The 13824-nt window shown below is 42.4% G+C and overlaps 1 pseudogene; it reads left to right on the top strand.

Moving 5' to 3' along the window:
* The first annotated feature begins 10252 nt into the window (after positions 1-10252).
* Positions 10253-10625, top strand: LOC118590834 (annotated as a pseudogene).
* Positions 10626-13824: the final 3199 nt, after the last annotated feature.

The following is a 13824-nucleotide window of genomic DNA, read 5'->3' as shown; positions in this document are numbered from 1 at the left end:
GACAAGAGGACTGCCATAGATTGAGACCAGCCTGGTCTATATAGTGAGTTCTAGGCCATCCAGGAGCACATGGCAAGACCCTATTCCAAAAGAGGCATGAAGAAAGGGCGATAACACCAGGCTGGAGGACAGTTTGGTTGGTAAAGTGCTTTTTATACAAGTAGGGGATATGAACTCCATCTCCAAGGACAGAGGAGGAGGGAGAGAAGGCTGCTGTGGCAGCATGCACCTAAACAGTCTTAATGCTGGTGCACAAAGACAGCAAAAACACTGTCTGCTGATTGTCTTCAGATCTGGAGAGAGGCCAATACAGGTGGATCCCCTGGGCTCAGTGGACAACCAGCGTAGCCTACCTGGGGAGTCCCAGACCAGCTAGAGACTTACATCTTAAGAAGTAGGTGAGCTGGAGGTCATGGAGAATACCTATAATCCCAGCACTTGGGAGGCAGAGGCAGGTGGATCTCTGTGAGTTTGAGGCCAGCCTGGTCTACAGAGTGAGTTCCAGGACAGCCAGGGCTGTTATACATAGAAATCCTGTCTCAAAAAAAGGGGGGGGGAGAAAAGAAAAAAAAGAGGTGAACAGCTCCTGAGAAATGACACTTAAGTTTGTCCTTTGACCTCTATGCGCATGGCAACACACTCATATGCCCTTAAACATGGGCACACAGACACAGAAGTCACAATAGAGTATCTCTGTCTTATATCTCCCTAACATAAAAAAGTGAAAAGTGGAGCCACAAGGAAAGGGTCCTTGCACATGACTCCCCACTAGTCACTACCACAAAAGAAAGGGTCAGGATGCCAGCCCAGTTCCACGTGGCATACACATTCCTGCAGTAGTGCTTCATTCTCCAAGTAAACACCAGTGTCCATGTAGACTCTGGGTTTGGTTTAGTTTGCCAGCTCATAAAACGACCTGAAAAGGTAAAACTGACATTTTTGTCCTTGGCTGGGCCTGGGCTGGTCAGGGGAAGATGGCAGTCTCAGGAGCCTGGAGAAGATGTTTACATGTTTATAAACCAGGCATTCCCAGAGATAAGCCTAGACTCACAGGCCACTGCAAAGCCTTACAGCCCCAGATAAGCTGTGATCCTCTTTTTCCTGTCACTGGAGACATGGCTTTAAACCAAAACAGGACTGTCAACTCCTGTGTAACAATCTGAACTATAAGTACAGCTTTTCCTATTATTCTGGTAGCTTAGCCGATTTGAACACTTGATTCAGGCCACTGCAGCTCAGCTCAGTGATCAAAAAATTGTCTGTGTATGAGTTTTATTGGACAGAGAAAGATAGATCTCCTATTAAAAAAAAATAACAACTGAATTGAGTAGAATAAAAATAATTGAAGAGATGCGTTCCTAGGTATCATCAACTAGATAATGGCTTGTAGAGCTCTGGGAAAGCAGGAAAGTCAAAAAATTAAATGCAACTTTCAAATATCATAAAAGAAAAACTCTAAGCTATTTGTCAGTGCCCAACCAGTTAAAAATAAACCAATGGCACAGCAGCTTGTTAGTAACTGCAAGGTTAGAGATGAGACAATGCCAGGTCAGCTTTTAACCAACCACAAAACTAAAAGATTAGCAGACAATAAATGTGTATATTTATTTCTTTCCATCTATAATACATGCTATGAGTTTAGGGCCATGCAGAGCAGCCTTTCACTGTCAAAAAGTTAAAATCAATAGTAATATAAATCAGTTAATTAGATTTTCATCCAGTGTGGGAGTTTTACATGTGTCAATGGTTACCTTCATTGGCAACCCGACTGGATACAGAATCCCCTAGGAACACTCCTGTAGGTGTATCTTTGAGGGTGTTTCCAGAAAGGCTTAACTGCTGAGAAAAGACCCACCCTGGGTTGGGGTGCCAGACAGAATGAAAAGACCACCAAAAGCTAAGCAGTAGCATTCTTCTCTCTCCCTGTCCTGACTGCTGACACAACGTGACCAGCTGCCTCATGCTTGGAGGTCTTGTCTCCTAGGTGAATCGTGTCAAGTTGACAATATCAACCATAACAATGTCTGAGCTACTAAATGTCCTCAAGGCAAGAAAAAATAGTTTAGACAGGAGCTAAATAGACAACCACAACCACCTATATTTGGATATTTCTGCTGCCTGAGGTAAGTATGGACATAAAGAATCTGGAATGGTCTGTAGTATAAAGAGGAAAGTTCAGTCAAGAGCAAGACATATTTATCAGGGAAGAGGGTCAAGAAGGTGAGCAAGGAGGGTCAGTGAGAAAAAATTGGAATGGCAGGCTGTTGTGCCAACCTCTCACCCTAAAACTGCTCCCAGGGCCTTTGTGTTAAAGGTTTTGGGGCCAACCTCTGGTGATATTGGGAGGTGGTGGAACCTTTAAGGGGTGGAGCCTGCTGGGAAGAAGTCAGGTCATTGGGATGTGCTTTGAATAGACTATTGAGACCCCAGCCTCTTCCTCTTTCTCACTGTATGTCCTGGATACCACGAGGTGAATGATTTCCTTTGTATAGTCTTCCACCACACAGACTTAAAAGCAGCAGAGGCAACTAGTCTCTCAAACTAGGGTCCAATATAAGTCTTTCCTTTATAGAAGCCATTTGTTTCAGAAATTGTCACAACTGACACACCAGGTGAACCTCCAACTTGGAAAATTGACTGTCTTCTGTGGGACAACATTCAGAGCGGAGTCTCATCTACTCACCTGAAAACAACTCAAGGGGAGACCATGCCAGGAGGCCCAGCAGGCAGGCAGGCTTCCTGCCACCTCCACCCCACCCATCTTTGACCTTGGAAGCAGTGGTCAGCACAAAGGTAAACCACGCTGCCTAGAGCTGACTGAGAAGCAGAATAGCTGTGACTTGTTTCTACCCATGACTTGTCACTCATTTCTACCCCACAGAAACCTTCTACAACCCAGGCTGGGTGACAGACATTGGTCAGAACTATAAAATTCTTCCAAAAATACCCCTATACTCACAATGGTCTTATCAAAGAAAATGGTATATAAATTACAGGTTCCACATCTCTCAACTATCAGTTAAAAATAAATTAGCTTTTACTATTATTGTAAGAACTTTATACCTAGGAATGGTTTATTACAAAAATTTCAATGAACCCTATCTGTGTAACAGAATTCATTCTCCAGAAGACATTTTTCACAAATGATAAAGTAGACAATATTCCTTATATTGAAAGGCCCAATATTTAAGTCACCTGCATATGATGATGCATTTTTATTAAAAACATAAATACCACATACAAAAAGTTAACATTAAAATTAGAAGTATCTTTAATCTTAGAATTAACTTAGAAAAATAATAATCATCTTGTAAATAAGAGCTTGGTCATATTTCTTCTCCTAAACACACACATAAGTCAAAACAAGGAAGTCCAAAACTATTGTTAGATGCTACAAGCTGAGAATCTTAACGATTCTTCCAGAATGGAGGGATAAATTAATAGAAGCAGCAAATGATGGTTAGAATCAGCTGTCTCCTGGAACTTACCCAACAGGGAGCATCTATAGTGCAATGGGGAGAGAGTTCACTGTGACTTGGCGTGTCCAGAATGTCCAGAATGCAACAAGCTAGAGAGATGGCGCAAGTGGTAAAGTGTTTGCCATGCATGAGGAACAGAGTTCAGTTCCCCGTACCCACGTGAAAATCCAGCATGATAACACACACCTCCGTCCCAGCAGTAGTAAGGCACAGGCAGGAGGATCCAAATTAGCCCAACAGGTGAGGTACAAGCCAAAGAGAAGTGGTTAGGGTTTCTATTGATGCGACAAAACACCATGACCAAAGCAACATGAGGAGGAAAGAGTTTATTTGGCTTCCATACATCTCTGAAGGAACTCAAACAGGGCAGGAAACTGGGGGCAGGAACTGAGGCCATGGAGGAGTGCTGCTTACTGGCATGCTCAGACTGTTTTCTTATAGAACCAGGGCCCCCAGTCCAGGGATGGCACTACCCACAATGGACCGGGGCCTCCCACATCAATCACTAATCACAAAAATACCCTATAAACTTGCCTACAGCCTGATCTTATGGAGACATTTTCTCAATTGAGGCTCCCTCCTCTCTGATGTATCAAGCTTGTGGCAAGTTAACACAAAACTAGCCAGTACAACTGACCCCTTGTCAACCTGACACACAAGAACATCACTTTTCAATTAAATCCTTTCCTTTCTCATTTATACCCAAGATCTCACATTTAAAACATAAATAACTTTGAAAGTCCCACAGTCTTTACAAATTCAAACACTTAAAAATGCAGTCTTCATTTAAAAAAAAATCCAAAGTCTTTTTTAAAACCTGAAGTCTCTTTAAAAATTCAGTCTCTCAACTGCAGTAATTTTTTTTTACTTCAAGAGGGAATAACCAGGGCATAATCATAAACAAAGCAAAGCAAAATCAAATTCCAACAGTGTAAACAATACAATGTCCAGTGTCTGGGATTCAATCACATTTTTCTGGGCTCTTCCCAAGGACTTGGACTTCTCCAGCTCTGTCCCGTGCAGCACACACAGTTTATCTTCTAGGCTCTGGCTGGCTCCACTCCACGCTGTCACTCTTGGTGATCATCCAATGGTACTGGCGTCCCCAAAATTCTGGGGTCTTCTACTACAACTGGGCTACACTTTCATCAATAGCCTCTCATAGGCTCTTTTCATGGAGCCAATCCTCAACTTTTCTGCCTGACCCCTTCAATTTGGGGCCTTAAACTGCCACTGAGGCTGCATGTTCACCAATGGCCTCTCTTGGCCTCTCATAGTACCAAGACTCAGCTGCTCCCCATGACCCCTTCATGCCTTCAAAACCAGCACCATCTGGGTAACTTTTACACTACCAAGTTCAGCTGCCATTTCAAGGTACAACCTTGGCTACCTCTGGAACACAGTTTCTGTGTGCTGACTCTCAGGAAACACTTTCCAGAAGATTTCACCTCAATGATGCTGGTCTCTCTTACATTTCTGGTTGTGGGCATAGCCTTTAATGGCTGAGCCATCTCTCCAGCTCCAATGCTGGTCTCTTAATTGCCACTGATTCCTCAGTTCTAATCAACTGGCATCGAGTATCCCAGCAAGGCAAGGATTTCACTTTAGTAGTTCTGGTATCTTGTCGATAACAGCAGCTTCTTCAGTCACAGCTAACCACAACCACAGAATCTTAATTCAAACTAACGAATGACCCCTGATAGAGTCTTTGAATTTCACTCTGAAACTTCACAAGCTAGGCTTCCATCATCTCTATGCCCTCAGCATTCTTACCTTCCAAGCTCCTAGAGAGCATCAAACACTCAATGGCTTTTTGTGCACAAAGTTCCAAAGTCCTTCCACAATCCTTCCCAAAAGAACATGGTCAGGTATGACACAGCAGTGCCCCATAATCCTGGTACCATCTCATGTTAGGGTTTCCATTGCTGCAATGAAACTTGAGGAGGAAAGGGTTTATTTCACTCAAAGTTCCATATAATAGTTCATTATCAAAAGCAGTGAGGGCAGGAACTCAAGCCAGACAGGATCACAGAGGCAGGCATTGATGCAGAAGTCATGGAAGGGTGTTGCTTACTGGCTCTCTCCCCATGCTTAGCCTTCTCTCTTATAGAACCCAGGACCACCAGTCAAGGGATAGCACCGCCCACAATGGATTGGGCTCTCCCACATTAATCACTAATTAAGAAAAATGACCTACAGGCTTTCCTTCAGCCTGATCTTTTGGAGGCATTTTCTCAATTGAGGCCCCCTCCACTTAGATGACCTTAGCTTGTGTCAAGTTAATATAAAACTAGTCACTACAGAAACCCTGTATCAAAGGAAGTAGACAGCATTTCTAAAGCTGACAGTCCTCTGGCCTTCACAGGCCTATGCACATATGTGTGCTCACACCCTTACTCACACATACACCACACATGCACGCATGTGCATCTTTTAAAAGACTAACCAAAGGGTTGGGGATTTAGCTCAGTGGTAGAACACTTGCCTACCAAGTGCAAGACCCTGGGTTTAGTCCTCAGCTCTGGGAAAAAAAGAAAATAATTAACCAAAGTACATGAAGTTGTCATCTAACTGACACATGAGAAGTGAGGATTCTCTAACTCATTAGAAACATTATCACATGGCAGGATGTTGAGGCTTAGAATGTGTGCAGCATGGTCCCAGAGAGGAAGACATAGGTAGTGCCTGGTGATAGTGGGCCAGTAGCTCTATAGTAAAGTAGAGAGAAAACCTCAGGCAGCTACCAGCTCCACCACAATGAACTCCAGCCCACCACACACAGCCAACAACTGTCTGGTGGTGGATTTTGTGGTGATATTGTGTCTCCCAATATATTGTTCACCTTAATAAACTTATCTGGGGTCAGAGAACAGAACAGCCACTATATAGACATAAAGGCCAGAAAATGGTGGCACACAGCTTTAATCCTAGCATGCTGGTGGCAGAGATCCAGATGGATCTCTGTAAGTTCAAGGCCACACTGGAAACAGCCAGGCATGGTGACACACAACTTTAATCCCAGGAAGTGATGGCAGGAAGCAGAACGGTATATAAGGTGTGAAACCAGGAACTAGAGTCTGTTAAGCTTTTAGGCTTTTGAGCAACCGTTCAGCTGAGATCCATTCAGATGAGGACTCAGAGGCTTCCAGTTTGAGGAAACAAGATCAGTTAAGTAATTGGCGAGGTGAGGTCTGTTTCTTGTTCTATTTCTCTGATCTTCCGGCATTTACCCCAATACCTGGCCCTAGTTTGTTTTTTTTTGTTTTTTTTTTTTTGTTTTTTTTTTATTAATAAGACCTTTTAAGATTTGTGTTACAGGGTTTTCTTCTTGATTATTGAGGAGAGTTACCTGGACTTTTACTCTTCCGTGATACCAAAGAGTCTCCCATGACTGCATACCCCACAAGTAGCAGACTATATGACTGTGTTCTTTGTATTCTGATTTCTAAACAGGTCACACAGCTGTCACCTAGGAACCAAGGAACACAAGGCTACACAGTTGAGTCGGCCAGAGACACTCCAGAGCAATCCAATCCTCTTTCTTTTGCCTTCTGGAAGGGATACTGCCTCTCCACATTCACACTGTCACAGCTGGGCTTCGTAAGACCTGGGGCTATTCCCAGATCAAAGGATTGGTTGTTGTGGGGCCTGTGGAGGGAGTTCTTGTATGTGCATTTCCCTATCCCTAGCCACTTGCCAGTGTTGCTAACAAACACGCCATTCTGCCTGCCTTAGTTGGCAGCCAGCCTCATGCCATCTCAGGCCAAGAACAGGCTCTATTCCAGCCAATGGAGACATTTCTGCAGGCATTTACTGGAGAAGTATTTTTCTTTAATTATAGTAATTCCTGGATTCTGGTACATACAGTGTTCTTGAAACCACAGGGAGAAGAATTTTCAAGTTGTAGGAAGCCTCCAGCTCCAATGGATTGTGTTCTCAAACACTAAAGGGAAATTGTTTGAGGCTCTACATAGGAATTTAATATAAGAAATAAGTGGAGGTAAAGGGAGCAGAAGCAGTTTCCAGTTCCAGCACTGTCTGTCATAGAAAGTGAGAACTTCCTGTCAGCCAGAAAGTGGACAAGCACCCCACAAGCAGAGTCCCAGAAGGCTTAGGAAAGGTGGCTAATTACAGTATTTATCAGTCATTTAGATATGTTAATAATTAAAAAGTAAAAGGTCCTCATGGTAATTTCAATCACCAAATACACAAATAAAAAGGAGCCATTCTCAAATTGCCTTACTTGAAGGTAAGCAAATCTGCTTCTGGCAGCTGGGGGAGTGTGGGAATCTTTGTGGTTCTTCACATGTGACTAGAGGAGCTGTCTGTGGATCAGAGGACACAAGCCCAGTTCCCTCTCTTGCCTTACACCCTTCCTGTAATGTTCAGTTGTCATGACTGTGAACTCAGAGCCACATCTGAGACATGCGTCTGCCGCTCATGGCAGAAAAGAAGAGGGAGATAACATTTCCTACAGAAACCTGAACAGGAGTAAGAGAGATGATTGGCAGGAAGGGTGTCTAAGAGGAGGTGAACACAGTTGTAACATCAGCAGAACCTGGACTGTGACAAGGCAGAGGCTAGTAACTGTGTGCATGTGAAAGTCTTAGTCTTTACAAGGAAAAGCACCAGCCTTTCCCCACTTTTCCATGGGATGATGCTTTATAAAAACACAAGTTCAGCCTTCTGTGTCAGCACTTATTTGCCTAAAACTCAACATGAGAGAGTAACTAACCTATGGGAGCCACTTTGATTCCTGCATCCTCTTTCTCTGTGGTCTCCTCCACTAATGAGGGACGCTTCCTTCTGGAGAGTTGTCAACTCACTAACTGCTGGTTCAGATGCCTCTTCTTACTGTGTAAGTGATAAACAAAACAGCCACAAAGAACAGAGCTCACAAGCACATACAGTCTTCCTTACCCACAATGCTTGGGGCCAGAACTTTAGATTTGTGTTCTTTTCAGAAGATTTGTAACATGTGAGGTCTTTAGGAATCAGAATCCAAAACAAATGTATAATTCCTTCTTTTATCCTACATGACACACACACACACACAAAGCCTTGCTGTAATCCATGTAGATGCCATGCCAGCAGGAAAAAAGAAAAGAAAAGAAAAGTGTAAGATTATAGAGTGATTTGCATTTTGGATTGTCAAATTGTGGATGTTCATCCTGTGTTCGGCTGCAGAGCAAAGTACCACAGAACGGGTAGTTAAATAAGCATGTGCGCTCTATAGCTCAAGAGGCCAGTAACAGGCTCGTCCCCCATCCCATGAAGGACCATAACAGGCAGATCTGTGCCAGGTCCCTCTCCTTGGCTCTGCCATCTTCTCCTTATGTCCTCACACCACTATCTCTGTACATGCCCATGTTCAAATTTCTTCTCTGTTTTAGTCACTCTTCCTTTTTGGGGGTTTTTTGAGACAGGGTTTCTCTGTTTAACAGTCCTGGCTGTCCTGAAACTCCCTTTGTAGACCAGGCTGGCCTCGAACTCACTGAGATTCACCTGCCTCTGCCTCCCAAGTGTTGGGATTAAAGGCCTGCGCCACTACCACCCGGTTTTTGATCTCTTCTATTGATGTGAAGAAACACCATGACCAAAGCTACTTTTATAAAACAGAGCATTAATTGGGGGCTTGCTTACATTTTCAGAAGTGTAGTCCATTATGATCATGGCAGGAACCATGGTGGCAGACAGGCAGTAGCTAAGAACTACATTGAGATCCATAAGCAGAGAGAGAGAGAGACCCTGGGCTTGGCATGGGCTTTTGAAATCTCAAAGCCCACTCTCAGTGGCACATTTCCTCCAACAAGACCACACCTCTTAATCCTTCTAATCCTTCTCAAATAGTTCCACTCCTGATGACTAAATATTCAAATATATGAGCCTATGGGGCCATTCTTATTCAAACCACCACACTCTCCTCAGGAGAACATCAGTCTTTGGGTTACGCCCACCTTCATAGCTTCATTTTAACTTAATTTCCTTTAGGAAGATGATTTCTATTTCTTATCTATAAACTAGTCATTCTAAAATGGGATTAGATTTTCTTCAATGCATTCGAAAGTGTGGGCATGACATGTTCAGCCCATAATGATGCTGAACCTAGCACCACAGTTAGGGTGTGGGGCCTTGTGAGCTCCTCTCCAGGGTAGGGAAGTTTTTAGATGGGTGATGAAAATGCTTTGGAGTTGGATAAAGGAGGTGATGACTATACTCTCTGTGAATGCAATGACAGTAACTGAAAGGTTAATTGCATTGTCTATGAATTATATATAGATGTTGTAAAGATATATTCTTGCTTTCAAAGAGAGAATGAAAGATGTTATGTCTTTCACTTTACTGTCAAATGGTTCCAAGTAGGGGATGATTTAGATGTATGTAGAAAGTAAGTAATAAATGACAAAAATGTTAACAATTGATACACTCAAATAGAGGATAACCAGAATTCTTTTCTCTTACAGTTTACCATAAGCTTAAATTTCTACTTGTAATCCCAAGGCAGACACAAAATAACCACTAATTTAAGTCCAGACTAAGCTATGTAGTTACCTCAAAGCTAGCTTAGGCTGCAAAGAGAGACCCTATCTCAAAAACAAAAATAAAAAAACTTAGATATAGTTCATGGCTGGGTGCTTCCCTAATAGGTGTGAAACCCTAGGTTCAATTCCTAGAACTACAGATAAGAATTACAAAATAAACCTGTTTTTTTTAATTTCACAATAAAATTGTTGTACAAATGATCTTTAAAAATTACATGAAACTTGAGGACTTACCCAGAAGGCAGCACTTCACTCTCAGGTCAAAATGGTGGGTCGACCTGCTGTTGCAGTGTCAAGCAAGTGGCTGGATGGTTTTCGAAAATGGTATTATAATGCTGCAGGATTCAACAAACTGGGGTTAATGCAAGATGACACAATATATGAGACTGAAGATGTAAAAGAAGCCATAAGAAGGCTTCCTGAGAATCTTTATAACGACAGAATGTTTCGAATTGAGAGAGCTCTGGACTTGACCATGAGGCATCAGATCTTGCCTAAAGAACAGTGGAAAAAATAGGAGGAGGAGGACAAATTCTACCTTGAACCCTATCTGAAAGAGGTTATTTGGGAAAGAAAAGAGAAAGAAGAATGGATGAAGAAGTGATCTTGTATTTGAGATCTGTGAATGTGCCTGGTCTTCGCATGTTTTTATGAAGTTTCAACTTGAATCACAATTTAAGAATTATTTTCTCTGCAGAGGCCTCTCTTTAAATAAATGTCTGTTGTAAACCAAAAAAAAAAAAAAAAAAATTACATGAAACTTGCTACTGCACTCCAATTCAACATGCAGCCTTTGTAAGTCCCTCATCTGGCTGAGTGAGGTGCTCAAAGCTGGAGATTCCAGGACAGGAAGTCAAGGCAAGTCTGTTCTTAGAGCCCAGTTATTTAAAGACAGAGAGAGAGAGTGGCCTACTTCAAGCCAAATGTGTCTAATTTGTGTTTTCTGCTTCCCATAGAGGAAGAAAGCCACACAGACAGTGTGGGTGTATGTTTTGCTTTGCTGGTCCCTCTACTCTTCCTGGTATTTGGCCTGTCACTGGTAGAGACCTTCATCTTCAATGTCTCTAGACAAAGCCCTCTAATGAAGAGGAGAAGGAAAGGACTTGCAGTGTACTTAAGGATAGGAAGACATGGAGCAGAACTGGAGGTTTGGGCAGGATCACAGACTGTGGACAATCCCCTTTAATAAAAGTCTCTCGGTGCTGCTGATCAACAACAGAGCAAATCCAGACACAATAAGTGCTGGAAAGGCAACCTTCTGCAGGCTCTTAACTGAGTGCTGACTCATATCTTCCCAAGGTCTCTTCTCACTGTGGCTGTGTGATCACATTAAAGGAAGTATTTCAGTGGAGGCTTTTTGGAGTGTATGATTCCGATGCATATTTTATGCTATATTATCTCAGCATACGATTTTGGAATTCCCAGAAGATAGCAAACTCTCCTTGTTATTGGATCACTAAAGTGATAGACCCTTCATGAGTATTTACATCTTTCCAAATTCCACCTGACAGACTTGAAATATGAACAATTCTGCTTTGTGTCAAAGCCACATAGAACAGATCACATAGAACAAGCCACATAGAACAGGATCTTGGTTAGACTCCAGCAAAGCTTGGGCTTGTCAGTCTGTCAGTCTTTTCTAACCTGAAAATGAAGAAAGGAAACAGTATTGAGGGTTTGGGGCATGTGAAATAAAGATATAGTTGAGAAAGAAAAAAAAAAAAAAAAAGCATCACCAGAACAGAAGCACCAACCCAGAGGGCAAAATGCATTCTTTCATGAAGCCTGAGAGCTAAGAATGGTTTTGACATTTTTTAACTAATTATAAAATAAGGAAGAAGATACAGCTGAGATGTACATACACTTACCAAAGCCTAAAATATTTATTACACAGTCTTTTGGAGAAAAAGTTGCCAAACCCTAAACTAGAGTGTCATAGATTAAAGATGTAACTAAAATTCCCTCTACGTGGAGCTAAGGTCACTCATGCTTCCAATGCACAAAACATTGAAACAGCTCAGAGAAACTGGTTAGACCAAAGGTTGAAAAAGAAGCCATTGGTTATCGACAGACACTATTTTTCACAGTTGGTAGACCACCCATAAATCAGCCTTTCCTACAGGTGTGGCAGTGCACACCTGTAACTCCAGCACTTGGGAAACAGAGAACCAGGAGTTCTCAGAGAAAAGAAACATTAGCTGTCCTTCAAGGTGGGTTTGAGGACAGCTTCAGCTACTTGACACCAGGAAAAAAGGAAGAAAGGGAGGGAATGAGGGAGGGAAGGAAGGAGGAAGGAAGATATTTTGTGCTAGGTATGATGGCACATGCCTGTAATCTCAGCATTCCAGAGACCTAGACTGAAGGATTGTGAGTTCAAGGTCAGCCTGGGACACAGAGTAAGATCTTATCTCCAAAGAAAGAACAATATATTTCTATGTATAATAGAGAAAATCCTACCCATCTGACCCCACCGTTAGGCATCACACATGTGTCCCTCTTCCTGGTAGAAATGGTATTAAAGTCTCTAGTAAGCACAGCCTTTCATCACCCAAATAGTTCTTTTTCAGTCACTGTCCAGAGTTGAAAGACCATTTTAAATGCTCGGTCACAAGCTTGAGCCCAGCAAGATGCTCTAGATACTACATGAATGAGCTTCAGCCTTGGGAGTTCTTAACTGCTCTAATTCCTAGGGAAAAAGAAAGAACCAAGCCACTACCTCTTTCTACTAATTTATTTCCACAGTGGGCAATTCCATATGTTTCTGGCCATGTAGCATAACCCATCTGGAGTGTTACTACACTGTCCAGACTCTGTCCTCTAGGTTCAGAGATTTCTAACACAAGGAATAACACATGGCATCATTAGCCTGACAGCAATGGGGATTTAAAAGAATACTTGTTCCTTTACTGTGAACACTGAGATAAGTTCCAGGTCTTCACAATCATCTGGGAAGAGCCAAGGCCATCAACTGCTAAATTAGAAACAGAAATCTACAGGCAGAAATTAGACTGGGAATATTTCCTCACTTAGGGTCCAGGCATATTATCTAAACATGTTTTGTGTCCTTCCAGGAAAAAGAACAAAAGTTTATGAAACACAAACCATTGGGGTTCTAGTACTGGCGTACAAGGCTGTGAGAAGAACAATAAAGGCATTCCCATGCTTCTCAGCCCAGTGAGTCTCCGTTAGGGCTTCCAAGCCAAAGACAATCAGAAACCAATGCCTATGATCCCTGGTGAGTTTTCTTCCTTTTCTAGCTCTCTAAGCAATGCTGGTATATGAAAACAGCTTCCCTAATCCAGAGACCAGCCAGGGGCTTGCTGAAGGGGAGACACATTCTTAAGCCTGTCCTTGCTACCTACATTGTGTTAGTGACTGCTACGACATATTGAAAGCCCCTCCATGCATGGTATATTAGATATGTTCTTTTCAGTCCTTGTTCTGTAGATGAGAAGACTGAAGGTAAATGGCCCACACAAAGTTATTGATGAGTCAAAGTGTAAGCTAAAAAAATCTAAGTCAGGAGCTAGAGAGATGGCTCAGTGATTAAGACCCTGTACTTCTCTTGCAGGAGACAGAACCCATGTCTGGAGTAGTTTTAGCTCCAGGGAATCTGACTCCTTCTTCTAGACTCTGTGGGCACCTGCACTCACATATGAACACGTCCATACACAGTCATACACCTATACACATAAAGAAAAAAATAAAATAAATCTTAAATGAATAAATGAAATTTCAAGTCCATTTCCTTCTCTATATATCCATTTCCTCTGAAAGTTTCACTGTCAGACTATCACCCCTAG

This window comes from Onychomys torridus, chromosome 9 (genome assembly GCF_903995425.1).
Source record: "Onychomys torridus chromosome 9, mOncTor1.1, whole genome shotgun sequence".
In the NCBI taxonomy this organism is placed as follows: domain Eukaryota; kingdom Metazoa; phylum Chordata; class Mammalia; order Rodentia; family Cricetidae; genus Onychomys; species Onychomys torridus.
This window is presented reverse-complemented; position numbering and strand designations above follow the sequence as displayed.